Source organism: Molothrus ater, chromosome 1 (assembly GCF_012460135.2).
Source record: "Molothrus ater isolate BHLD 08-10-18 breed brown headed cowbird chromosome 1, BPBGC_Mater_1.1, whole genome shotgun sequence".
NCBI classification, from domain to species: Eukaryota; Metazoa; Chordata; class Aves; order Passeriformes; family Icteridae; genus Molothrus; species Molothrus ater.
This window is the reverse complement of record NC_050478.2, coordinates 103678836-103706219: the sequence shown is the minus strand read 5'-3', so window position 1 is coordinate 103706219 and position 27384 is coordinate 103678836. Positions and strand designations below refer to the sequence as shown.

The 27384-nt window shown below is 39.7% G+C and overlaps 1 protein-coding gene across 11 annotated transcripts in view; it reads right to left on the bottom strand.

Moving 5' to 3' along the window:
- The window catches only part of DLGAP1 (DLG associated protein 1), a 396907-nt gene extending 387410 nt beyond the window's left edge, over window positions 1-9497 (bottom strand). For 9 of the 11 annotated variants that reach the window (XM_054516701.1, XM_054516658.1, XM_036398012.2 and 6 more), the window contains exon 1: window positions 9251-9497. The gene's annotated coding sequence lies outside the window, so the exon portion shown is untranslated. Of the gene's footprint in view, window positions 1-7933; window positions 8076-9250 lie in introns of those variants that run through there. The other 2 variants (XM_054516779.1, XM_054516741.1) reach the window with 2 other exon arrangements.
- Window positions 9498-27384: the final 17887 nt, after the last annotated feature.

The following is a 27384-nucleotide window of genomic DNA, read 5'->3' as shown; positions in this document are numbered from 1 at the left end:
TAGATTTTGCAATTCAGATCTATTATAGGCATCTTGTATTTATTTATTCAGCCATATAACATGGTATACTAAACAACATATTGGCTACATACACTCCGTGGAAGGCACGTGTCTGCCTGCATCAATACTATTTCCTTCACCAAGAATACCCGGTGCTTACTATTATCAAAAACATGAGTGCAGCATAACTGTGCCACTGGTGCCCCCAAAATTCTGGCCAGTCACCATGACTATGCAGAAAGACTGCCTAATAACACACCCACTGAGTGTCTGCTCCTGAGAAGTAGACTTGTGACAGCGGGGTCTGCCCTGCGTGCAGTCAAGTGAGCACCACCACAGGTCTGGCTGACCTGGGCTTTGTGCGCTGCTGCTGGCTTAACACACCGGGTCTATAAATTCCTGTTCTCCGGGCCAACTGATGACAATAGCTAAAGTGGCCTCTTCAGCCCTGAGATGCGAGTGAGGAGTGCACTTACTGCCTTCAACACCTTCGAGAACAGAATTCACCTTTCCTCCTTGAAGTTCTCATTGCTGCCACCAGAAAGGCAACAAAAACTTTTTATAGTGTCCCATGTGCCTGAACAGCTAATCTCAGCTTCTCTTCAGCCTTCACTACAAAACCAAAGAGCAAGGAGAGATCAACATCAAGAGTAAGGGAGTTTAAAGGGAGCTCACTCACTCATTTGTGTTATCCCTGTGGTTGAGGAAAAAGAATCCCCATCAAAAAAATCAATCCTGCCTTAAACCTAAATTCAAAGCATATGTGAGCCTGAAGAGGCACTCCACATTCATGAAGCATATTGCTAACGTGGGCAGTAGCTGCCACAAGCTGGATATGGCAAGAAAAATGAGTTCAGAGCAGTTTCTGGTTAGACTAAACGTTAAGGCCAAATCATCAGGTAAAACTGAAATAATTTATGTTCTACAGTAACACAAGGCTCTCATGTGCACACAAAACCAGACTCAATGTGATGTTCATATTTTAATTCAAAACAGTAAAAAAAACCACAAATTGCTCAAAACCAGGACTCTGCATCAATCAGCATCTGTTCAAATCCATGCATAAATCAGCTGCAAGGACTCTGTATGCTAACAAAGCCAGAAAGGCTAAACTAGATCTGGCAAACCCATTAATTAATTAATTAATTATACCACAAATAATCAATGATCCCAGCTTTGTATAAAAACAAACACACAAGAATCACAGTAAACCAAGAAAAAAGAAAGATCCACATACAATTTATTCATCAGTGTCCCTTAATTTGCAATGAAATAAAATACTGGGGTATTCTGCAGTATTCTCAGGTTAAAGCATTTTTTCGTTCATCAGGGAAACATTTCACAGAGATCCCTGGCAACTTGTACAGACCACTGGCAGCATTTGTTCTGAATTACGTAGTATTTTAAATATGAAAATATACTTTAGCATGACATCATTACAGAATAAAAATATTGAAGCTTTTAAACAAATAAAATTTACATTTGTAGACTTTCCTATATATTAGTTTCTCTATTCTTAGAGACACTGCAAGTCCTTGGGAAAATGGACCAGTTATTTCTGGTCCTACAGCAGCTCAAAGCAAATTACAGACAAAGTTAAAGGATAAAAACAAGTTAAGAATTTCTATAAATGTGCAAAGTATGCTAGAAAAATTGATTACTGGAAATTTTTCTTCTCATTGTCTGCAAAATTTCTTTTTAGTTCCAAAAGAAACTGAAATGAGCAGAGATGAACCTTCATCTCTCTCTCACCATGTTTTTCTGTGTGTTATCACAGCGGGACCAGAAATTTAGAATAAAGAAACATGATACAATTCATTTCTCCTAGGTTCTGTGGAAATGCTGTGACCCTTGATTAATCTCTTCACAAATATTTGTGTCTTCAGAAGGGCTCTACAAGTGTAACACACGCAAGTGTTGCTGCTGCATTTCAGCATTTTTTCACATTAAAAAACCCCTCCAATATGGGCCTGACCAACTGATGTTCAACATTTAACATCTCAGAGGGCAGGCAGCCTGCTCCTGCAGTTCATGCTCAAAATGCCAGTCAGCATAAAGAGCAAAGGATCAGGTCAAGAACTTCAGTATACTCTCATATTTTGCCTCAATTCTGTCAAAAACAACCTCTGGAAAGAAATTTAACATAACACATTAATTATTTTGCAGCACACTGCACTGATTTTAGAAGTACCTCATGTGCTATCTGCTTTGTAAATTACCAAAGTACTTGAATACTGCAGAACGTCCTCGTATTTAGCTTTTGTTCATGTATAATTCTGCTGTATAATTCTGCCTGCAGAATTGCACAGCATGAAGATTCCCAGTAGGGACATTTATATCATGCCAGAGAGATATAGAACAACATACAAATAATTATGGAAGTCAGCCCACACACCATCACAGTATGAAAAGAAACACCACATAGATTTGCAGGTTACACACAGAAATTCCAAATAACATTTCTATCCAAGGTGAAGTGAATGCTTGTCAACTACCATGCCACTGCAACTCAGTAAAGGACATTACACAGAAATTGAAACAGCTCTACAAAGAATGTCATATTTGAAGTAGTTTTCGTGGACCAAAAAAACCACAAAAAAAAAAAAAACCAAAGGGAAAGATGCAACCATAATTTTTACACAAGTTTCTAGCATTTAAGGATTTTTTTTTTTCTGAGCTAACAGGACAGCCAATTTGTTTGAATACCATTCAACAGTCTCTCCTAGTGCAATATCAGTAGCTGTTTATTATTTTCTTTTCTTTATATTTTTTGGTTGTTGTTGCTAAGAAAAGAAACCTGCATTGGTTCTTTTTCCAAGAAAGAGCGAGATCCAAGTGTGCAAGAAAAAGGTTTCACCTCCAGTTTATAATTTCACTTGAGTTTATTTTATCATGTAGATATCCATATCATAATTTTTAAGAAATCCACCCTTTTCACTAAAATTTACAGTGCTTCCTAAACAGACAGTGCATTTTTTTCTTCTAGAGTACTTGATTTCATACAATGATGTATATATGATACTTTTCAAACTATCACTAGTCTAGTAATCACTAGCCCTACTTTGTTGCTGTTACAAAAGGACAGATCCCATCTGAATATTTGGGATATTTTCCTCAGAAAATAATTTTAATCATCTTCTCAAAAATTACATTTTATGGTTGTACAGTTCTTCCATTAATGAAATCGCAGAATTACCATTATTTTTTAATCTAAATTGTTTTGACAATGTTTGCAATACTTAATTTATATGAAATAACAATTAATTCTCCTAATTCTACCTCCTTCATTCCTTCCTTGGTGATTTTTTTCTCTTTTAATCCTACTTTGCCATCCCACTGCCACTAAAGAGCTCCATTAGGATATTCATCAATATTATTTAAAAAAATTGTATATAAATTTGGTGATAAGCACTTATCTGCAAGTAATAATCTGTTAGAGGAACAGCGAGGAATATCACAGAACCATAGAATAGTTTGGGTTGGAAGGAACCTTAAAGATCATTAATTCCAATCCCCATCTTGGGATTGCGCACTTTCCAGTGGATCAGGTTTCTCAGTCATGGTATGTTCTTAGAAAATGGGATCTGATAATGGAATTTAGTGATGTTCTAACATACAGTCACACACATACAAAAAAAAAAAAAAGATAAGAGAGAACAAAGCAAAACCCTACAACATTATGGAGGTAAACCAGATGCAACTACAACTGATACCTTTAAAGAACCAAACCACGCCCTGAGCATTATGCCCAACCAATAGATAGCCAGAAGACACAGACTGATGAGAACAAAGAATCTCTGAAGCCCTTGTGAAACACTTGCACCAATGCAGTTCCAGCAGCACAGAACCAGAAGCTGCATTCCTCTATGAACTATGAAATGAAGGTCACCCTGTGTGAATGGTATGCTGCAGGAACTCCAAAACTCTTCCTGCAGTAGGATGAAAAGAAGATAGAGATTCTCAGACACTTTGGACATTTGAGGGACACCTTGCATCCATGGAGCACACTGTCTGTTGACCAGCTATAAATAAAAGATACTGTTGAGACCACTACCACAAAGCAGACACCTTGATTTCATATCCACCCTTTAATTTTTTTCTTCCTTTTTCTTATTTTCCCCCTGATTACAAGACAAAAGAAACACAGAGAGCAGTAGTGAGATAGCAATTCTCAGTGTAGGCTTCCAGTGCTGGATGCACACTGCTAAAACTGAAGTTACCGTGACAGAGGTAGGTGAGACTGCCAGTCATTGTCTCTTATTGTTATTGACCTCCAGTCAGATACATTATCCTGTTCCACCTGCAAAACTAAACAGACACATGAGAAGAAAGTGTGAACAAGCACAAAATTAGCAAATGAAGTCACAGTCAGGAAGATGGCTGAAAAAAACTCCCTTCTTTCAAAAAAGTAACTCAGCTACCATCCTATTAGCACATTCCTTGGAATACCTTCAGCAAGGATGTACACCCAGAACAATCAATACGCTTTCAAGCACAACTGATGGACAAAGTTTTTGGGGATCCTCACCCTCTTATTTCCTTTTTCCACAACAGAAAAAAAAATAAATTAAGAAATCCTTCACTTGATCCAGCAGAGTCAACACATCAGGATATTAAGATGCTGAAACTGGTAAGATGTTGCAAGTTAAGTCAAGCTACTGCAACCTACATTCCAAATTTACCCACAAAGCTTAAAAAAAAAACCTTCTAGGTATAAGACACCATCTGTAACTACTGAGATCTTTATTATAATCTAGGTTATGAGCTGATGACACATGGTCTTGTCACCTGCTCCAGTCACCTGAACCATGGCAACTGAGGTTCAAAGCCTGGATCTAGGCATCTAGAAGTGGACATTTCCTTCACACAGATAGAAGTTCATTTCTTAGATCCCTAGTTTCCTTAGCATAAGAAATCAGAAGATGAAGAACCTCCTTAGTTAGTTAAAGGTGAAGCTAAATTTTCAAAAAGAGGGAAACAACTGGAATGAGTACCATTCACTGAAATGCCACCAATACAGGGACAGGGCATCCGGCAGCAAGAAATCAGAAATTGCTCATAGACAAAGGCAAAGAATAAGCTACACAGGCAACCGTTTTAAAATGGCTTCCACCTAGCCAGAAGACACTGGAGAGATGCATTAAGTCAAATTTACTTGGAAAGCCAGATTATGAATGTACTAGCTGCTATCATTATGGTTTCTTGAGCAGATTTTCAAATGGCACAGGCAATTCCTTAAGAAACACAGAGATACAGAAAAGTAGAAATACACTGTGTGATTTCAAAGCACTGCAAAGTGTTTCTACAGACAATCTGCCAACTAGACAATTTAAGAAGGCCAAAGTCAGCATCAGCATCTGTCTTCCAATTAGAGAGCCACAAATGACATATTGCTCAGTGACAAATGATGACTGCTGTCTTATATTAAGATAGTTGCTTTAGCAGATGTTTTCAAATTATCCCAAGATATGTCACAGGGAAAGGCAAAAGAGCTGGAAATATGCCCAGAGACCTGGTGCACCAGCAGCCTAAAGGAGCCATTTGGTATCCTCTCATAAGATCCTAGCTACCAAAACTGAGTACAGAAAGGAGAATGGAAACAGAAAATATGTTACATTCCTCGGTGAAAGTTTTAAGTATCTGGCTACAGGATCATCTAGAGTGAAATGTGTTCACTTCATATCAACTTCGAAAGAGAGACAGTCTAGGCAGACAGTTCTTCAAAGAAGAGAAAGGGGAAAAAAAGCCCCAGCAACTCCCTCAGAAAGAGTTGTTCCATATTGCTGTTCTGCAATGACAGAGTTAGGGCAAAATAAGGCTTTCTATGCTGAACATCTCTAAACAGTAATCCCGGTATCACATCTCACATGCTAACTGAAAAAAATTAAACTCAGCCCTGCTCCCAGGTGAGAAGAAGTAGACTGCTTTTACTGCTATGAAACATCTCAAACTCCAAAACCAGCACAGACAAATAATAGGGGAAAAGGAGATGAACACACTTTCATCTGAAGAGAACTAACGAGTAAGGTTTGGTCAGCAATTACGCAGATTTAGAGACAAGACAGGTCTTCAAAACAAAAATCTGATGGGGAAAACAAATCAGTTCCCAAAATCCCACAGTAAAATCATATAGGTAGAGAAGCAAGCAAATACAATGCAAGCAGAAGGGAGGATTAGGGCAGGGAGAAACACAGAAGCTGTGCTCATCCAGCGTAGCATCATCCTCACTCTGGAAGTATGAGGCACCAGTAAAAGCACGCCCCAGGAGGCAAAATAACCACAGAGGGGAAGGTGCCAATGAATGCTGCTACAAGTTAAGGAATGGGTAGGCGTCTGGTCTTGACCTATGGTGAGGGAGAAAATCCTCTCTCTCTTGCTCTCAATCTCTCTCTCGTTACCATGGAGATCCACTTTTCAGGTTTCTTTGGATGAGCTTTATGCACAAGTGCAAAATTTGGCATAAGAGGAGAACAAGTATTAATTACGTGCCCCTGACAAAAATAGTTTTCTTAAATCTTGAGAGATAATACAACTGAGGCAGTAAAAATTAAGTTTGATTACTGAGATTAAGGGCTGAATAAACTATTTCACTTTAAAGTACCTTGAAATCTCATCTACTTAAAATGGCAATGCCAGTCTCAAGGCATTACATCTGTCTCCTACAATTTGGGTGAAAATTTTAATTACAGTATGGTATGAGATCGGGGTGAAAATGACAATGAAAAAAGTCCATGGATTCTTCCTCGGTGTGGGATTACCTTCATTTACTACACTGTCTCATTAATTATTTATGCAGTTCTTTTTGTATTTTCAGGTGGAAAAATCACTAGCCAAAGCTGCACTGAGATGCACCACCTTTACAGAAAGAACATTGCAAGGCTTAACACACACAGACTACATTGATATGCTTCCAAGAGTTAATCCCACAAGAGACAGACAGAATAAACCTTGAATTAAACTATATAAAGTTATGGTGAAGTAAAAGAAAACTTTAAATCAGAAGGATACATATACACATACATATATATATGAAACACTACTACACCCTTTAAAGTACTTGATAAGCTCTCTAATAAACAGCATATTTTGCTCCTATGTGTTTTAATTATTTCATACTAATTTAAATAGCTACCTAATCTAAATACATAACTTAGTTACCTAATTTATAGTTATCTGAAATATGCAGTATCAGACAGACAAGTAAGCTGTAACAGAAGAAAACAAGGAACTGTGTTGTTGCCATTAACTACTCCTAGTTTTCATGTAATCATTACTATCAGCAGTAACTTGATCTGCAAATATATATCCTATTTATCTTTCAATATGCAGCCTTTAGATTTCTGGATCTCTTGGATCAGTGAACAATGCTCAAACTCACAATGACTTTTCAGGGCAGGGAAATACCTTAAGCATCTACATTGGACCCACACAGGAGTAGAAATTAGTGTTGCCTTTTTAAAGGTGCATTGACATTGAAATACAATCCAATACAACAAGATGAGTATACACCATGCCTGTAAGCATACCTACCTTTCACTTGTAAGTAGGCTATAAGTTAAAGAACTACTTTCTTTTTTTTTTTCATAACCAACTTTGTATGCTGTCCACTACAGTTCTCACGGATTTTGCTTCTCTTACTATTCTCTCTCTCTTTTTTTTTTGTTTGGCTTTCTGTCTTTAACTGCATGTTTAGGTACCACCGACAGGTATAGAAAACAACATAAAGAGATGTGATTAATCAAAAATCAATCATGAGTGAAACCAAAGCGCTTAAATATTACTACATTTTTTTTCCCTCCGAGATCAAATAAAAGTATCAGCTTCCTTCAGAAACAAGCACAGTGTAGCCGCTTCCTTGCCGGCATCCTGAGCCGGGTTTAGTAACAACAAGAAGAAAGGGGGGGAAAAAAAGCGCCGTAATTACATAACGGACCTCGCTAAATGCCTCGCTTTCCGGCGGACAAGGAATAGGGGCACGGCGGCAGCCGGGACCCCTCCGCTCCAGCACCCGTGGGCGGGGAGCGGCGGTGCCGGTCTCGCTGCCCGGGAAGCCCCGGGAGGCGATGGGCACCGGCACGGCGGAGGGAGGCCTGCCCTTCCCGGGAGGCGCTTTAACCTCCGCCCCGGGGGCTGCCCAGGCGATCCCCGCAGCTCTCCGCCGCTGAACGCCCACACCGGAGCCTCGCCGGAGCCGGGGCCGGCCAGCGCTTGGCGCTGCGCTTGGCGGGGCGGGCTGCCCGGCCCGACCGCCCCCTGCCCGCGGCGGCGGGGGAGCTCCGCTGCCCGAGCGCCCCGGCAGGGCGGGCTCCGCAGCACCGTCTCCCTCCTGTCCCCTGCCGGCTTGAAGCGCACTCCAGGCACCCGCTCCTCTGGGGAAGGAAGTCTGGATCGGGGTCCGTGCGAGTCTGGCGGGACGCGGTCCCCTCGGCGCGGCTGCGCCGGACCTCTCGGTTCCACGGGATACCCGCACCACGCGGGCTTCGCCGAGGGGGGAGGCAAATATCCACCCCGCTGTCCTTGTCCTGCCGGGGAGGGACGCGGGACAAACTCGGCCCGAGCAAGTACCGACAACTATTTACGGGGCTGCGGGGGCCGGCGGGGCAGGACCCGGCGCGGCCGATGCCCCCGCACCGCTCGGCCGCAGGCTCCCCGGGGAAGGGGGCGCTCCCCCAGGCAGAGGAGGACGGCAGTCCACGGCGCCTGGCAGAATCCCCGTGGATGGGGGGATAGTGCCCCGCAACGCAAGGCCACCGAAGAATCACTCATTTGAATGATGCAGCAAACGGGGAGGGGGAACACGACACGGGGACGACGACGAGTCTTCCCGTTGCCACCCTCCCGTTGCCCCGATTAATAAATAATGCCCAGGTTCCGTGCCAGGGGAAGCGCTCTCCTCTTCCGCGCAGACAGCAATTAATAGGCAGCCTCCTCCCGCGAAACCCTGGCTAAGCGCTCCCGCACGCTCGCACCCGCGGTGCCAAGTGCGAGCAGCACAATAGCGGGGAACCTCTCTACCTCGCAGCCCGGGGGAAGAGACAGGAGGGGGGAGCTGGGGAAGCCAAACCTCTCGCGGCAAAACCCGATTCCCCGAGCCGCGGAGAGCCGGGGAGCGGCGGCCGCGGCAGCCGCCGGCGCGGCGGGAGGGCAGGCGAGGCAGGCAGGCTGCCCGGCGAGCCGAGGGCGGACCGCGCAGCACGCCGCGAACACCATCACCCTCCGTATCGTCAGCAAACAGAACGCCCGCATTTACCTTTTCCTGCCCGCCGTCCGTCAGTCAGGCGTTTGAGGGAGAGAAGGAGGAAGGGAAGGAAGGGAGAAGAAAGAGACAGGGAAATACAGAGAGCGAAGAGGCGGCTGCTAATCCCCGTGTAGAAAGACTTCCAGCAGCAGCAGAAGCAGCAGCAGCAGCATGCGTGTGTGCGTGCCCGGAGTGAAGCACAGCCCTCCTGGCGATGCACCGGCGCTGGCACCCAAGTGCTGTCATGTGCGTGTCTCGGTGTGTGTACCCATGGCAAAAAAAAAAAAAAAAAAAAAGGAAAAAAAGGAAAAGATAGACGGGGGGAGACTCGTCAGTCACACGCCTGGCTGTGCACTGCTGGGGGGGACGAGGAGGAGGAGCCCAGCGCTCCCCAGCCCAACCACCGGAGGAGCAGCTCTCTTACTACGGCGGCGGCCGGGCTGCCTCTCCGCGCCAGCCCCGCACGCCCAGCCGCCCTTCCCGCCCGCTCCCAAGGACATGCCTTCGGGAAAGACCCTTAGGGCCTCCGTCCCAGGGAACTCCGTTGCGCTCCGGGTTACCCGAGCCCCTCGGGAAGTGGCTGAAAGAAACCCTCCACGTTTCTGCCCCAAAAAATGCCTCCCGGCGGCATCCCCTGGGCAGCGGGGATGCCCCGCGTGGGACTGGGATGCGGCGCCCTCCCAGGGGTCGCAGCCGAGCCGGGAAGGGCGGGGGCAGTGGGAGCGGGGCCGCGGTGTTTCCCGAGGGTGCTGCTGTGGGTGGAGGCGGGGGCGCGACAGACGGACCCCACAAAGCCCGGCTGTCGCCCGCTGTCCTTGCGTGGGGCGCCCGGCGGCACCGCTGTGGGTCAGGGGGTGCGGGGGCTGCAGGTGCGGAGTGTGAGCTGGGCGTCTGTGAGAGCCCCAGGTGTAGCTATAAATGTTCGTGGTAGCGAGTTGAGAAAGTGAAAAAGGCTGTGCTCATCCAGGCCACGGTGCAGGTATCCTGGTCCTCGCGTGTCCAGCCACGGCCACTTAAATTTTTGCCACGGTGTATGACTTACTAAAAGGTGTTTGAACAGTGGTTCAAATCGCCTATTTGCTAAATAGTAAATACTAAATCCATCATTTGGCTGTGTAGTGGCATGTATGCATATAAATGAGATTTTGACATACAATTTACAAAATAGCTAGAATAGAATATGAGCTAACAGAATGCTCATATTATTCTTATTGTCCTGAATTTACTAGTGAGTCATAGCAGCAGGTTTCATGATGTGATTTCTTTAAGCCTCAAACCAGGAAAAGTTAGTGAGAAATGTACTTGATATTTTATTTTTTGTACCAAAAAAGTAATACATATGGACTAGAAGATAATATTAGTCATAGAAAAAGGTTTGTTCTATGACAAGCATGAAAAAAATAAATTGGTGGGGATATCAGGTATGCTGTTTATACTTTTTTGTTATTGTTTGTAATGGACAAGGCAGAAGTAACATCTCAGGGGTAATAAAAGGAGGAAAGGATGAAGTGTTATTGACATTTTTAATTACAAGTGTAGTTTGTATTGACAGGCTGTATAAGACACAAAATTCTGATCTGTTGATAATTATGTTAATTAGCAAGTGGTCAACCAATTGAGTGGGGAAAAATTGGTCAGTCTATTTAAAAATAACTCCTGAGGGTTATTTTAATTGTAGGTGTAATAGGTGGTGTAAAGGGGAAATCACTGAAAATACTCTCCATCTTGTTAGCATTTAGCTGCTGATAATAAAATATTTTGAGGCTTCCCAGAAGTCCTGCAATAAAATAAAAAAGACTAAATTTGTTGTTACTAAATTGTATAAATCAAGTCAGCATGACATTGCTAAACCAAATTGCACCCTAAAGCCATATAATTACTTTGTTTTTATAAAATAAAGGCACACAAACTCTTTTAGTTCCTAAACTGAAACACAGATGCTAAATCTGAGCGAACTCAGGTAAATAAGCTAAAGAGGGTTCATTATTTTACTTCAGTTTGTAGGAAACATGTTTGTACACACAGCACTATCCTATGCTCTTATGTCTTCACAAGAATTTTTTGTCTTGTCATCATAAAATGTGTTTTCAAGTCAGTTTCAAATCTGGCATAATCTGTTGTTTAAAATGTGATGGTGTGTGAGAACCTAATTAGTGGAGTTCATGTAATATTTGCTGTGTAATTGTGTGAAGATTTAGCTTGCCTTCAATAGGCCTGTGAAGTTAAAAAGCAGAATTAATCATGTTATGTCTGATAGTTAATGAAAATTTATGCCAAACTGGTTGATTATGTTAGTTAGTAGGACTAGGTAGTCATGAAAACAGATAACGCATTTTTAGCCTTCATCCAAACTTCCAAAATTAAGTAGACCCAAGTCCCTTTGAAGACTGAAGATTAAGAAGGAAAAAGGAGATATTTGTGCATAAAATGATCTGATTTCGAAGTAAATGCCAGCATGAAGATTTTTGTTCTTTTTTTAACTTGCACTCCCTAATGTGAATGTAAACCATTTAGTGAATTATCTGGATCCCCCTTGTTTGCCTGACTTCAGGGAGTAGGAGAGGGAAGTGTTGTTATAATTCTCTCCTGATAGTTCTAAAGAAGTGTCCATCCTGGAGAAATAAGAAGTTCGAGCTGTTTTACACAATGATGCAGATAGTCCTTGTGTGACACTAATTATTTTGATTTTAGGCCTAACACTTGTCTGTACTGGTAGCCCCAGTACTCCCGGGTATCTCAGAAGATCTGCAGTTTGGGGCCAAGATTTCCAAGAAGGGAACAAAGATTCTTCTCCTGGCTCTCTGAGATACAGCACGCACAAACAAAACTGAGAAGAGGCTGTGAAGCAGGGGGTGTCAGGAAGGATAAGTAAATGAATGCAAGTTAACAAGAAAGTAAAGCCTGGGGAAAAAAAGAAAAAAAGAAAAAAGTTCCAAAATAGGTTTTAGATTAGAAAAGTAGGAATCAGAAAGGAAAGTTTTTAAATTACCCGGAGAAGTGAGATAGTTCAGTATGAATATCTTCAACCATCTGCAGTTTGTCAAATGACCCCAAATGCAAAAGCCCTTATACTATATACTCACACTTTCATCTCTTCTTTGGAGGAAGTTCTCTTTGCTTTGACTGATGGCGAAAGAAGTCGTCATGACTGTCGTAACTGCATAATTGGACTATACACACGCTTAAATGAACTCCTTCCATAAAGCTGATATTTACCACACTGCAAAATGTTCAGTCTGAAAATAGAGTGAGTTTTTGTGTATCGCTGCCCTCTACTGGAGAGAAGGTCAGAACTGCTCCATCAAGTCTCGGTGTGAAACCGTACAGCCACGGCAGCTGCTCGTGGTCCTCGTTCCTTGGTGAGTCACCCTTCTACCACCAAGGTGTAAAGGTGTGAAGGTCCGGGTTGCCAGCATCCATAAAAAGATTTCCTTTACCACAAGCGTTCAAATAATTGACCATGCAATTTTATATCTGCAGTTCCTTGAGACAGACAAAATTATGATTAAGCAATGCTTGTGATTTTTAGGATGTGTATTTTCCATTAACTTCTGTGAAAGAGGCATCTAAATTCATCATAGATATGCTGAAAATTTTGATCAATGTTGTTAGTTATCTACTATAGCTTTATAGATAGCCTCATCATTTTTCTTATCTAAATACTTTGGTTCACTCTCCATTGCATTATGATGTGATCGCCCTCCATCCTTTCTCCTGTCTGACCTTTCATGCCTCTGTATACTTTTGCCATCTATATCAGTACTGCCACAGTACCTCATTTTTGTTATATTTTATTTTCATTTTCTTCCCAGGCTGGGCATTAGCAGAACAACTGAAACATGGAGAGCACAGCAGTGACATCCTCTCAGTTCCTCAGTGTTTCATTTCCTCCACCTACTCTCACAACAACCCATACACATCCAGAGCAGTTTGTGTTGAAATGCACTGAGTTTTCCAGCTGTCTGGGCACATGCATCACCAAGGCACTGTGAAAACTGTGAAGGATGAGGCCTGGTCAGAGCATACAGAAAATAAAATTTCACTATCAAACTCAAAATATGTCTTCTGTGCAGAAGATGCTACCAGTTTCTGTCTTCATTTTTAGCTTAGCCACATGTGGGTCAAGTTTACATCAATGAAGATCAGATGCATGCTCTCCTCATTCTATTGGGGCATCAGTTATTGCTTCAAGGCAAGATGATCTTCTGACCATGGCTGTGAGGGTAGAATCAGAATAATTTATGTTGGGAAAAACCTCTGATATCATTGAGTTCTACCTCTGACTGATCACCACCTTGTCAACTAGACCGTGACATTAGGTCCCATGTCCAATACCTTCTTAAACAACTCCAGGGGTGGTGACTCCACCACTTCCCTGAGCAGTTTGTTCTGATGTTTAACTACCCTTTCTGTGAAGTTGACATTTCCTTCTGATGTCAAACCTGAATTTCCCCTGGTATGGCTTGCAGCCGTGCCCTCTCATCCTGTCATGGGTTGCCTGGGAGAAGAGGCTGACCCCCAGCTGCCCACACCCTCCTTCCAGGCAGCTGTAGAGAAAGAGATAAGGTCCTCCAGAGCCTCCTTTTCTCCAGGCTAAACAATCCCAGATCCCTCAGCTGCTTCTTATAGGACTTGTGCTCCAGATACTTCACCAGCTTCCTTGCCCTTCTCTGGACTCCCTCCAATACCCCAATGTTTTAAAATTTTGTACAATATGGGCAAAATAACAGTTTTGGTGGCTTCTACACCTAACCTGATTAATGGCAGAACCATTCAGCCTAAAAAAAATCTGCTTTCTTTTCCTTCTCTGAGTACCCCAAAGCAGACATCTGCCTAGAAAATTTAATTGTTAATATTTTTATTCCTAATGTTTTAAATGTCTTTTGCTGAAAAGATTTACTATCCACCACAGCCATTGTAGGTCTGTTAGTCGTGTTTTACTGGGCAGCACTGAAGATTAGTATTGTCCTAGGTAGATGAATTTTGTGGGTTGCCTCATTTTATGTTACCTAATTAGTTGCCATGAAAACTACTGCAGTAAATTTCTTTCCCAGTCCTAATGGCTAACATGAAAAAATTAATAAGGCATGGAGTAGAGTGGTTGTTCCCAAAGAGTGACTTCTAAATGACAAGTGTCCTCAAAGGGAAAGGTATTCAGGCATCAGCTCACCTTGTGCATCCACCCTTTCTATTAACTGGTCAGTTAAAGATGGATGATATAGCAATGTACATATTTTTTTATGATTTAGAAGCAAGATAAGTACTTTGTTGAAGGTACTATTCTTGTGATCTCTAGGCTATGAAACACACAATTCCACAAAACCTATGACTTTCAGCATCTCTCAGGAAATAGTTGTCTTGAGAGGCTTCTCAGCAGGGTCTCTCTTTTGAAAGATGTAAGATAGAAAATTTGAGTTTGCCATCCTTCCCCTGCACAAAAAAGATCTTTGTTTAGAATTAGAAACAAGCAAGCTGCTGTGGCTTTCAGATACCAGAATGTATTTCAGTGGTATCAAAAAACAACATTAAGAATAAGCATAAAGAGAGAAGGAGGGAAAATTGGTTCAAACCAATAAACCCATGAAATTCCCTTGCTAGAATGAAAATAGTTTTTTAGCTATTGAAAGCCCTGGGAGAATGGCAAAGTGCAGATTAGTTTCCAAACATATGCAGCAAGAAAACACATTCAATTTCTTAATTAAGGAGGGCTTTAATAACTTATGATATCATGTTTTTTAATATGAGCATATAATGCTAAAATGAAGTGAAATACGATGGGAGTATTTTTGCTTCTTTGACAGAAAAGTGGGGAAACAGAGAAAGCTTTCAAAGAACTTTCTGTGAATGAGAAGACTAATAATCATATAGAAAATTGTCTCTAACTTAAGATTTTATATGAGATATTTTCAGATAAAAATATTTTATATCTGCAATAATTTTAGGCAGCACAAATAGCACAAAGCAATCAGAGCTACCTGAATACTACTGTTACTAGTTTGTAGGAAGCCATCATTCTGTGCTGTGTGAGATGAGATAACTCCTTTCTTATAAGAGGTAAAATACTTATTTTCTGCTCAGACCAACTGCACATCAAAAAGCTCACAAGAGTCAAGTGAGCATCAAATTGAGACCATGACTTCATTTTCCTAGTGATGCTATCAATTCAAACATTGTTGAAGATGAAAGAATTTTGTAAGCAATGCTTTTTGTAAACAAAAAATAATCTCATACAGAAAGAGGCATGATGGGAAAAAGAAAACATTACTTCCATTTTGCAGGTAGAAAATTGAGTATTGATACAGGGAGAAACAAGAGCTGAACTCCTATATATTCTAGTTTTAGATTTAACAGTGAAGTTATGATTGCATCTACCTTGGTCTGTTTTCCGCCACTAAAAGATTTTTAAAACAGAGGCCTTCCCACAAAGCACCAGTGTCCTGGAGAGAAGTCCTAAAAGCATTCAGCAGGGCTTTCTGATTGACTATTCAACTCTCTCCCTCTCCTTAAATGGCTGGATGTAAAAGAGTGATAGCTAGATTTGTCCAGATTTAATGTTGTGCAATAATCTTATCCTTTGTACAGAAAAGGGAGTGGGGAGATAGCAGTTGTCTGCCTTCTTAGTAAGCCTATTCCAGGATGAGAGAAATTGGCATAAAATGTGCAATAAAGCAGATGGAAAGACATCCAAAGCTTTTGAGATAGAATTGTTAGTTCTTTTCTGCAGTTTGTACTTGTTTTTTATTTATTTTATATTATGGGAAAAAGAGTCAACAATTCAGTTTTTTAGCCATTTTTCATGATCTTTTCATGTGAATCCTAACAAATCAAGTAGTAAGCACTGCACAGTTGTCAAGAAGTCCCAATATTCAAGATTAAATCCACATTTCTACAACATGCTCAATTATTTTCCACTTTGTGTCTGGAAGATATGCTGATAACTCACAGGGTGTTTTTCAGGAGAGCTTTTAACAGGAACTTCTGACGGAGTTAAACTCCAGAAAGACTGATAATTAGGACTTACATCAAGAAATCTGTCAGTCATATATGGCAAAGAAACTATTTTAAGGCACAATAAAGAGCTAAAAATGTCAGTGGAGGTAGCAGACAAAGATATTTCAGGTTTGCTTTTCCTCCCATGGAAGTCAACAGGCACTTTATGGTGAAGGTAGCAGAGTAAGATAACAAAATATCTCATCGGAATATGGGAAGTATTATTTCTATTTTCCATCTGTGATCAGTAAAGTACCCAAAACTGCAATGTGTACAACAGTTAAGTCTAATTATAATTAAGGATCGTCTTTCATGGAAGATCTCTAGTTAAAGACAAATGAAAGACAACACAGGAAGAAACTACTTAATGGTACTTTTTGAAATGTATGAGAAAATATTCCAACATATTTTACTCTCAAGTAGAACAAGGTATTCAGGTAGCGTTACAAACCTACAGTTCACAAAACAGGGTCCTTGTATGGATGACCGTGCTAAAAATTTTGAAGCAATTTAAGAGAGATTATGTCACATCTCTTGAAATCCCCAGACATTTGTACAACTGAATATTCAGTCAATAAACTGAATAAACTGAATTTAACTGCTCCAGAAAAGTCCTTTCTCATTAAAGCATGTATGTGTGCATATGTATATGTATATATATATATAGATAGATAGATATAGATATAGATATACATACACACATACACATATTTCCTGTGGTTACAGCAGTTATGGAAAACCATGCACATTGTTTTCAAATATTCACTATTAATGCATAGGGGGGAAAAAATGTGTATAGAGAAGAAGTGACTCTATTCTGCATTCTCTGGGGCAGTTTCTGCCAAGTATTTGGGATAGTGGTGTTTATTCGCTAAAAAGCAGAGAGGATCCTTTATTCAATGTTATTGAATGAACTTTCTTCAGAGAATTTTCTCCTCATCAGAAAGCTGGCAGCTGTTGAACAGCACTGCCATGTTCCCCATAAATTGTGCTCTGGCAACACCCTTTCCCATTCCTAGCAGCCATCCAATGTCAGTTCATTCAGTGTACTCCTGCTACTGCTTACATCCAAACAGCTGAAGCACACCAAAAGCCCCAGACACATATGTGCAGGAAGAAGGAAGTTTTATAACTACTCTAAGAAGAAATCTTCCTGTAAGAGGAAATGTACTTCTTCCTTTCCAGTGTTCTTGCTACCAGCTACTCAGAAATTTTTGTTTTTCTAATAATCAGCAAGCTAATCTGTGTTCAGCTGAACTAGCACGCCTTGGAAATCTGCAAGTGCCTGTAGAGTGCTGTGCAGCTCAGCATATTTCATAGAATTGTTCAGAGGCCACAATAAAGTATATCTGACACCATTCTTGTATAAATCATTCCTGAACAACAGAGCTCTGACATCAAAAACTTTGATCTAACCTGATAACATTTCATTCCTAGAAGCTTATAAATAAAAAAAAAATGTCCAATTCACTTCTTTTTTTAGTACTCATTACATTTTAGTTTAACATTAAAGTGCCATTCAGTAGATAGAGGACAGCAAGCCACCTTGAATAGATCACCATGCACAGTGCAGCATCTCTGAGTGCAGGGACTCCTGGCAAAAGACAAACTAGTAAATTGCACAGTGTCCAGAACCATGGTGTGCTGGAAAAGAATTTGGCCAATCACAAGCAGATTCCTCAACTTATAAAAAGTGATACAGCACAGCTTAGTCAGCACTTTGGTGGTGAGTTATAGCTGGGGGAAGACCCTTGGCTACAGAATTTGCTGTGCTGATTCAGTGACACAGAGAGCCCATGAAGCTCTCGTGAAGGTATAATTGACTATTGCAGAGGGAAGGTGAAGGCAAGAAAAAGTGCCATTTTGAACTTGATCGTAAAGGAATCACATCATGTTACATCTAATAAGAACGAAATGTGCTGCTGTGACCAAAATGATGCAAAAGCCAGCAGGATGACCAGATATCAACAAAGGGTTTTAAGCATAGGTAAAATATCAAAGGACATTACTACCAGTAGCATTATAAGGTACTGCATTATTTCTTATCAATGCTGCCTCCATTTATTTGTTCAAAGAGGGTTTTGGGTTTTTTTTAAACTGCCATAATGAAAACTGAAGCTGGGTTTGAAACCCAGGTGTGGTTCTTTCTATATCACTGAAGGAAAGAAAGTGGCAGGAATGTGCCACTGATGTAGTAGCTGCTCTTTAAGCCCCTTATAAACCATTTCTATCACTGATATATTGTTTCTGCATGGTTGACAAGAATAAAAAGTGGCAATATATGTTTTTGTCTTTCTAAAGAATAATAGCTATACTTTTAAAGAAGGAATTCTTACGTGAAAAATGACGTTGTTGTAATTCCATCATATTTCCTTTCCTACCATAAATGCAATGGAAAACAGACCTGAGAAAGAGAGAAGCGAAAGAAAAGTGAGATTTCTCCAATCTGACCTGTTACTTCATCTATACTGGGTTTCTCTTATTCTCTGGGGCAGATTCCTGAGGGACAGTCCTATTTCTTTGATTTCAAGTACTCTTTTGAAGGAAGCACTTGAGATTATACTCTTGTTCTCCTGAAGTAGCTAAGTAGACCTATACAAACATAAAGATTTTTTTGGTATTGACTTTCATATATATTTAAATGGTTACATTTGCAGCTCTAAAATAAAGTAAATTCTAGAGATTGCCTAATAGAATTATAAATACTTCTGTGACAGATGAGCATGGTGCTATTATGCCCTGATAATTTAATACTTTGTTTTTTCTTTGCAGTCTCGTTATCATTCCAGTAGGCTCTAATGGAAAGTGGCAGAGTATAGGAGCAAAGAACTGGTGATCTATAAACTGCTTGTGAGCTGCTCTAAATCGCCTGCATGACTTTGAACCCAAGACCACCAATCATATTCTCACTTGCCCTGACCAAAGCAAATGGTGTCTATTTGAAGCAGACAAAGTTTCATTCAGGGAAGAAATTAATGCAGTTTAAGGTCAAAAGAGCTGGTAAGGCGGCCTCCTATATATACACATATGTATATATATATATATAATCTCACAATTTTCTTAATTTCCTGAAAAAGGTCTGATAATTTGATTTACTTTTCAAAAAGATCAACCTAGCCTGAAATCTGCTCAGATAAAAGGATGAGTCTTCTCCTTTTCCATGAAAATAAACGCATGTAACAGCATCCAATAAACCAGCCTTGAATAGTTACACCCCAGTATCAGACTGGGCTCATAGAGGAGTTAGCCAAAGGCCAATTACAAGCTGATCTAGCTAAAGCCAGTGTATTCTGGACCTAGGACAATCTGGATTTAGGCCAAGAACTAGGATGGAAAGAGCTTTACTGGATGATGAATTATCTCCTGCTGTCAGCAGACAGTAGAAAGACATACATTCTCCTCCTCCTGGAATTACACGCCAAAAGATAAGATAACAAGTGCCACTTAAAGGTGGCATGAATCCTGAGAAATACGTTCTCAATTGCTTGTGATGCAGTATCTGCTTATTTTTTAACATTTCTGTGACCATATTATGGACCAAATATTGCAGATTTTTTCCCTTTGCATCCCATTTAATCAAAATAACTCTCTGCACATAAAGGGTCTACCCCAATTTTTAAAATGAAAAGAGATTGTTTAATATTCATATTGTTGGAACACCTTACAACTATGCTCAGGATGATCAGTTCTCCTGTGCCAAGTGCTTTGCAAATATAGAACAAAAATAGTGTCTTTCAGAGAGCTAGTGAAGTGAGAGCAAGGCTGTGGATGGAAGATAAGGAAAAAAGGGGGGTATATGGTGACAACTTACATGACTTCACTGAGGGCAAACTGTGCCCTACAAATGTAGTGACCTTCTGTGATGGGTTGAGGGCTTGGTTGATAAGTGAAGAACAGCAGATGTCATCCACCTGGACTCCTGCGAAGCATTTGACACTGTCCCACAAGACATCCTTGTCTCTAAGCTGGACAGTGGTGTATTTGACAGATGGATCACTTGCTGGGTAAGGAACTGGCTGGATGGTTGCACTCAAAGAGTTGTGGTCAAGAGCTGCATGTCCAAGAGGAGATCAGTGACAATTTACATTCCTCAGGGGTCGATATTGGGACCAGCACTGTTAAACATCTCTGTCAATGGTTCAATGATTCTAGAACAGTCCCACTAGGGAAAAGTAGGGAATGCAAGGAAAGAATATGGTAGAAAGTAACAAAAGCTTAGCTCTGCAACTAGCTGTATACCAAAGAGAGAGGACTGCAGGCTTGAGGCCAACTTACTCATTCAGCTAATAGAAGAGTCTTTTCATTTTAGACATATTAATATTATCATTGAGAATTTGTTAACTGGGTTCAGGGCTTCCATTCCAGCTTCTAAATATAGGGGAAAACATCCAGATATCACTTAACAAAATGCATTTACGAAATGAATTTTATGGGAAGGTATCAAAAACTTTTTCATCTCAGAATTTTCTCTGTGTTGAAGTGTTTAATCTGGGTAAGGGACTGGGTAAAAGTTCAACCAGCTGATTACTCTGAAAATTTTGCATAAGCCATGTGTCTTAAAAGGTTGCAGCAAGAGTCAAAGACAACTATGCTTTATAAAACATCTAAGCTCAAGAACAAGGCCAATCAGTTTTAGAAGTTAAGGACAGACTAACAGCGCAATAAATATTAATCAGAATTAATGCTTGCATATGTTCTTACAGCCATGATATTAATCAAGTGTAAAGAGAACAGAAAGTGGTATACATGGCCAAATTTGTGCTTCTCTGGAAAGGTGTTCTCAGGGGTGGGGTTTTCTTATATATTTGAGAGGGAGCTCTACATCTTGAAATGTTTTAGTTATATGTAATGAGTGTGATGCTGAGGGTAAAAGCTGTACACAGTGTTATGGCCAAGAGCAGGACTGTTTGGCATGAGGTAGGGGACAGGGAGAAAAGCTGCTGTAGGGTTTGAAAAGTCACCTTACTAAGCTGAGGGGCTTTCTGCATACCCTCTGTAAAATAGGTATCACACATTTTTCTGTGTGATAAAGGAGCATTTTCTTTGTGCACTGAGGCCCATACAAAGTCTCACTCCTGGCTGGCACAGGCAGAATGCAGCCCACCGCGTCCCACGACTTGCCAGGGTGTTGGAAGCTGTGCATGCCCAGCGCTCAGCATGCTCCAGATGTAGGCTCTCAGTGCAGTGACAGCTAGCAAGGTTACTCGTGAGGGTAAGGTGGAACATGCACATAAACATCCATAGAATTGGGGTTTTGGCCTCTGTCCTGGGGCATACGCTCTCAATTTAGTACTTGCAGTTCCAAGTATTGCCCTCTGAGAAGCCCTTTGTGCCACTGTTCAAAATGCTCTTCATCAACTTGCCATTCCCTAGCTGCCTTCACTACTGCTTTGTTAGCTCTGTTTTCTCTTAGACAAGAACACATATCCCTGTATCCAGAGGCAGTGTCAGAGGAAGGGGATGGATGCCTTTTTAAGTGCTAAACCTTAAACTTTTATCGCTGTAAAAACAGGTTCTTTAGACACTATTAACTCTTATGTGGTGAAAAAATAGGTGAAATAAAATGAAACTAGAAAGTTAATAAATATTTTTAAGTAGTTTTAGTCACATATGTACATGACAAAATAAAAAGACAGTCTTCACTGCATATTTAGCCAATGGCTAATCTTCAGGCTCCTAGCTCATAAGTGGAGTTTCTTGGTGCTTAGCTAACTTGACATTAAATTTAATTTGTCTCCCCACCTAAGCAACTTATCCAAAAAAGTTTAAAAGGTACTTCTGAGCCTGCAGAATCTCATGTCTGTGACTAGGGTTGCAGTACAGAACATCTCACTCCAGAGGTACTCAGCAAGTGACTGGAGCTGCTGCCTCCATGAAGGCAAGGTGAAAATTTGACCTGACATGAGGCCATTCACTCCAGGTAGCTGTCAGAAGGTGCTGAATTGGCCAGGGAGGAAGAATTTCTGATCTCTTTACTGGCAACAACTGGTCCACTGCCGTATCAAAACAGCAAAGTTTGTTCTTCTAAACCCATGTGAACATCAGGGTCAAGAAAAGTCTTATCTGGTCTTTCCAGGAGTAAGTGGATACTGAAAGAGGAGAAAATTAGTTTTGGCTTTGAAATCTAGTAAAATATCTTCATTCCCTTGGACTATAATAGTTTTCTAAACCCTCAGTGTTAAAGTACTAAATTCTACAGCACTAAAGCAATATAAAGCTCTAAATTCTATACAGAGATGTGAAATCCCTCACCAAAACCCATAACTTCCTCTGAAAAAGAACACTTTGATATCAAATTCAAAACTCCTGACCTATTTAGCTATTTTATAAAAAATTGTGTCCTCAGAAAAGGTAACAACTCATACCAATTCTTCCAGTCACCTTCTTCAACTTCAGGCTTTGTTCTAATCTTTTTCATTTTTATTTTATACAGCTAGTTCTCACCCCAATCTCATTTTCAGTCAAACCCTGGGTCATTCATTCCACTGCTGTGCTGGAGTAACAAAGACAGAAAATAATTATACAGGATTGAGATGCAGATTATAATGCTTGAAGTTGTGTATGTCAAAGTTATTATATTAAAAAAAAAAAAAAGGAAAAAAGTTGCAATTGAAATTAGAGAAAAAGAGAGAAGAGAAACAGTATAATAAATATAAGAAAAAGAGAAACAGTACAATAAATATGGTTCTCCACAGATTTATTTTTTCCCTTGCATGTAGGACATTATTGCTGACACCATTGAGCTTGGAATTTTTTTTTTTAAACTACCAGGGGCATGGAAAACAAAAGTGTGTCCAATTATGAAATTATCTTACAAATCATCCCGTGTGATATTTCTGCAATTCTTTGTTCTACTGAACAAAGCATGCTAAATCATTCTAATGGTCTTTGCAATGTGTGAAAATAAACAGGCAAGAGTTATTGAATTTAAGTTAATAATATCATTTAAGTGATATTTGATAAACACAGAGGAAGAGTTTATGTTAAAAATGTCTCTGTGTTTATGAAGCAAAGATGTAGCCTTATGAATGGCTTATATTTTGATAAATTCACATTGCTACTGCCAAAGAAGTGTTTTCCTTGCAATGGTTTTGCCATTCAGATGGTAGCATATACACTAGCACACTGCATTTGAAGGTAAAGGTACATCCATGCAAATAGAAGCAAGGACAATCAGGGATAATTTAGAACAGCCATCAGAAATAATTTATGTTATGTTATTTAAAATAAGTGGGTGATGTATATTCACCAGGTACAGAAAACCAATACATTAAAATCAACAGTTGGAGTTTTTTGGAGGCTAATAGTGTTCTCTGATTATGTAAATAACCACAAAAAGGCCTGTCATTGCTTTTGTTTGGTTATTTTTTTTTTTGTTCTTTGAGGTTTTTTTGTTTGTTTTTTGGTTTGTTCATTTATTTTGGGTTTTTTTAAATCAAGCAGAGGAAGTATTTTATGACTTGGCAGAAATATTTTAGCTAATTGTATCTCATAGGGAAGATTCTACTAACTTTATCATTTAAATACAAAGATATCATTGTAAAACATCATTAGCATTCCTGCTAAACTTGAAAAAAAATCAAACAAGCAACTCATAACCAAACAGCAAAGTAAATTAGAGCCTTACTGCTCTGCAGGGGAAAACTGAAATGTCCTTTGTGCACTGCATTTCCACTACAAACGTGAAGTTACCATTCTCAGTTTTACTGCTAAAATATTCAGCGGTGACTAGATGGGAAAAATGAACTCTGCAGTGAAACAAAATGAAACTTTAACTGCATGCTACTTACTATAAGCATATTGAAAACAGAAATAAATATATCTAGCAATGAGAGAGCATGGGGAACCTGTAGAGTTGATCCTTGGTAATATAACTGTCCAATGTACCTTAGTTTTTCCTGTTACTTCCTCTACAGATGCATACGTTTTGGAAGTTATTACAGCTCAAGTGAGGGTGTCTTCCACAGTGTTTATTTCCCAGGAGGATTGCTAATAGTTAATAAAAAAAAATAAAATTTACATGGTAATAAAAACTAAACTGGAAAATAAATATGCAATAAATGAGAACTATTATGCTGAACATTTATTAGCGTGTATGTGTCCTAAATCAGAATTTCTTTATTAACGTAGCTCGAGCCAGTAGCATAACATATTTGAACTTATGTCTAGCTTCAGACTTTTTGGGAATTTGAACAACAGGAGTAGATTTGAAGGAATGTAAGTGAAAGAGAATTTGTTGTCTAATAAATATGGCAGCAATGGAAGAGCTACTTAGAAAGAATGTCTAATGTGAAAGGAGTGCAATATGCCATAGTATATGTGCAGAAAAAAGAGCTCCTGGCTCCAAAAAAAGAGGTTTATTAGTTATTCAGATGCTTAATTTGCTATAACCATTGTCTACTGGCTACTGAAATGGCACCAACATTTGGAAAGAGCTGACTATTTTATGGCAAGAAAGGAGAGATGGAATTTTCTGACACACTGAAGTAAATGCCAACATACATGCACATTCACCCACTTTGCCTGGCCATAATTAAAAATGTTATCTCCACCTACTTTAAAAAAAAAAACAAAAACAAAAAAAAAAAAACCAAGATTGACCACTTTTCATGCTGTTCTTGGTTTCCAGGGAGTACAGTTCCTTCACCTGATTTCTCCACATACACAACCTTATGGTATTGTGGACAACCTTTCTGCCTATAAGAGGAGCTGAGCTAGTGGTGGCTCTTTCACCACCAGCAGATGACCTTGCAAGTGCAGATTTCTCCAGTGTAATGGCTATGAACTTAGGTAGTTTCAACGTGGATAGCATTAACCATAGCATAAAGTATGAGAGAATTAGGATGTGAATTAGGGACAACAACATGTTCAGGGTTAGGTATTCTGAGAAGAAATCAGTTTTTAAACATCATCTGACTGTGACTACAACGAATCCATCAACCTATCTTAGGCCTGGATGTCTTGCTTAGACATCAAAAATATGTTTTTCTGGTGGTCTTTGCAAAGTTAGAGAAGAATGAAGAACTCTAATCTGAAAAAATGAAAGTAGACACTGTTCATGGCAAGGAATAAAAAAATGGTATTTCCTGGCACACTGCAGTTATTTAAAATAGATTTTGACACAGTGTTGACATTTGAAATAGCTGTATATTTATAGAAATGTTGAATATCCAACAGCAGCTAATTCCTTAAAACACATCTCCCTTCCTATTCCTCTAACATTGCCTGTATCTCATCTGGGTTGAAAATTCCTGAATTTTTGTTTTTATTTTTTCCAGGTGATAAGAATATTGGAAGGAGAGAACTTTCACCATTTACTGATTTCAATATACATTAACATTCAAAACTCTGTAATGAGTAAAAAAGAAAATCAATTAGGAGTCTTTGCAATAACAACAATAATGATGTTAATAATAATTTGGCCAAATTTTAATCAGAATCCTGCTAATACATTGTTTCATGATGTAGATGTAGCAGAGGTAGTTCCACACTGAGCTAGCCTTATTCCCAGAGTGGTGTCTCCACTGGGACCACAGACACAGAGAGCTTCAAAGCAAATTATTCTCCTCAAATGAAAAAAAAGCTCTGACGTCTTCTGCATCCATGGAAAAGAAGATATAGCAGGCATAAAAATGAGGAATTTATGGAAGGGGAAACATGCCCGTAACCTCATAGGTGGGACAACTGTGATATGTCAGCTTTAAAGTCCTTAGGTGGCTCTGGCAAAACAAATTGCTTTCACCTTCTGGTGTGAACATTTTTATGCTGTCTGCTTTCTAGCTCTTCTTATAGGAGTTGAGTGAATCAAAATACTTGGGGAAAATCCAAGTTAAGCACTTAAGTGCTGTGGAAGCTTTAGAGAAAACCTTACAGTAATGTTTGTATTGCTAACAAGTATAGAGCTTTCTACAGAGTTTCTAGACCTGATACTCAGATAAAGGATTAAAGGTACCTCTGACTAGAAGTAATGGGAGAATGATATGTTGGATGATATCCTATATAAGATTTCTTTTCCTATTTCATTTTTTTCCTCAACAATAGAATAGTGTGTTTCTTTACTGACGCTATCCTAATTACTTCATATGGGATCTGTTATGGGTGACTTAGCCTGCAATGCTGTCACATAAGTTCGTGTTGCCAGTTCCTTTTTGCTTCAGTAGAAGCTAAGACTTTTTCTACCACTGACTGATAGCAAAATATACAATTTCTGCCTAATTTGCACCTTTTTTGGCCAGTTTATAGCTATGAACAGATTTTTAAATGTTATTATTTATTCATAAGTATTAACTCATAAATAGTATTTGAAATTCTTCAGTACGCTTACATATATTGGAACAGTAATATTAATTGTACTTCAGTTCCATGGGATTTTTCCGGAGCTGACCTTTGCAATATGAGCCAAGTAGGCCAGATAGAGTGTTCCTCTGGTCTTCTGAAAGAGGTAAAATTAAAAAATATCTTGTCATAACTTTCTGAAAAAGGTGGAAAACTGAAAAATTTCTGTCTGATGCCCTCCCAGTTAATCTCTGTGGACAAAAGATTTCCACATGATTAAGTTACACATGCAGATTTCAAAATCTTATCTCAGCTCCTTTCGGAAAAAAATTGTTTTCTCTGTTAGTTCTTTGCTAGGAAGAAGCCCTGAGTTCAATAATATCTATGCAATTTTTAGGTTTTGAGCCATTTGAAATGGAACCTCTTCTGTGAGCACTTATAGTCCCTCATGTATCAGGGAGATAAATTCTAGGTTTTAAATCTTTGTCCTGTACCAGGACACAGTCAACGTTTTGGAATTTCCATAGAGATAATTTTGACTATATGGACAGAACTGAGGTGTTAGCTGTTACTTTCCAGAATTAGTCAGAGAGGAAAACTGCTTGACTTACAAGTTTTTATAATAGTATGCATAAAAAGAGGGGTTTTTTTTTGATAAGTACTTTTAATTGTTTGCAGCTAGCTGGATCAAAAGCAAACAACACAGTAACACACAAAAGCCTGAAACTAATTACTACAGAATTTCCATTTTAAAGGTCAACCAATTTTCTTTACTTCATTTACCATTTTCTATAAGGAGAAGAAATTTAATAAACTAAGAAAGAATAATGGAATTAGAATAGAAGAAACCAAGACTTAAAGTCTGTATGTCTAAAACAATT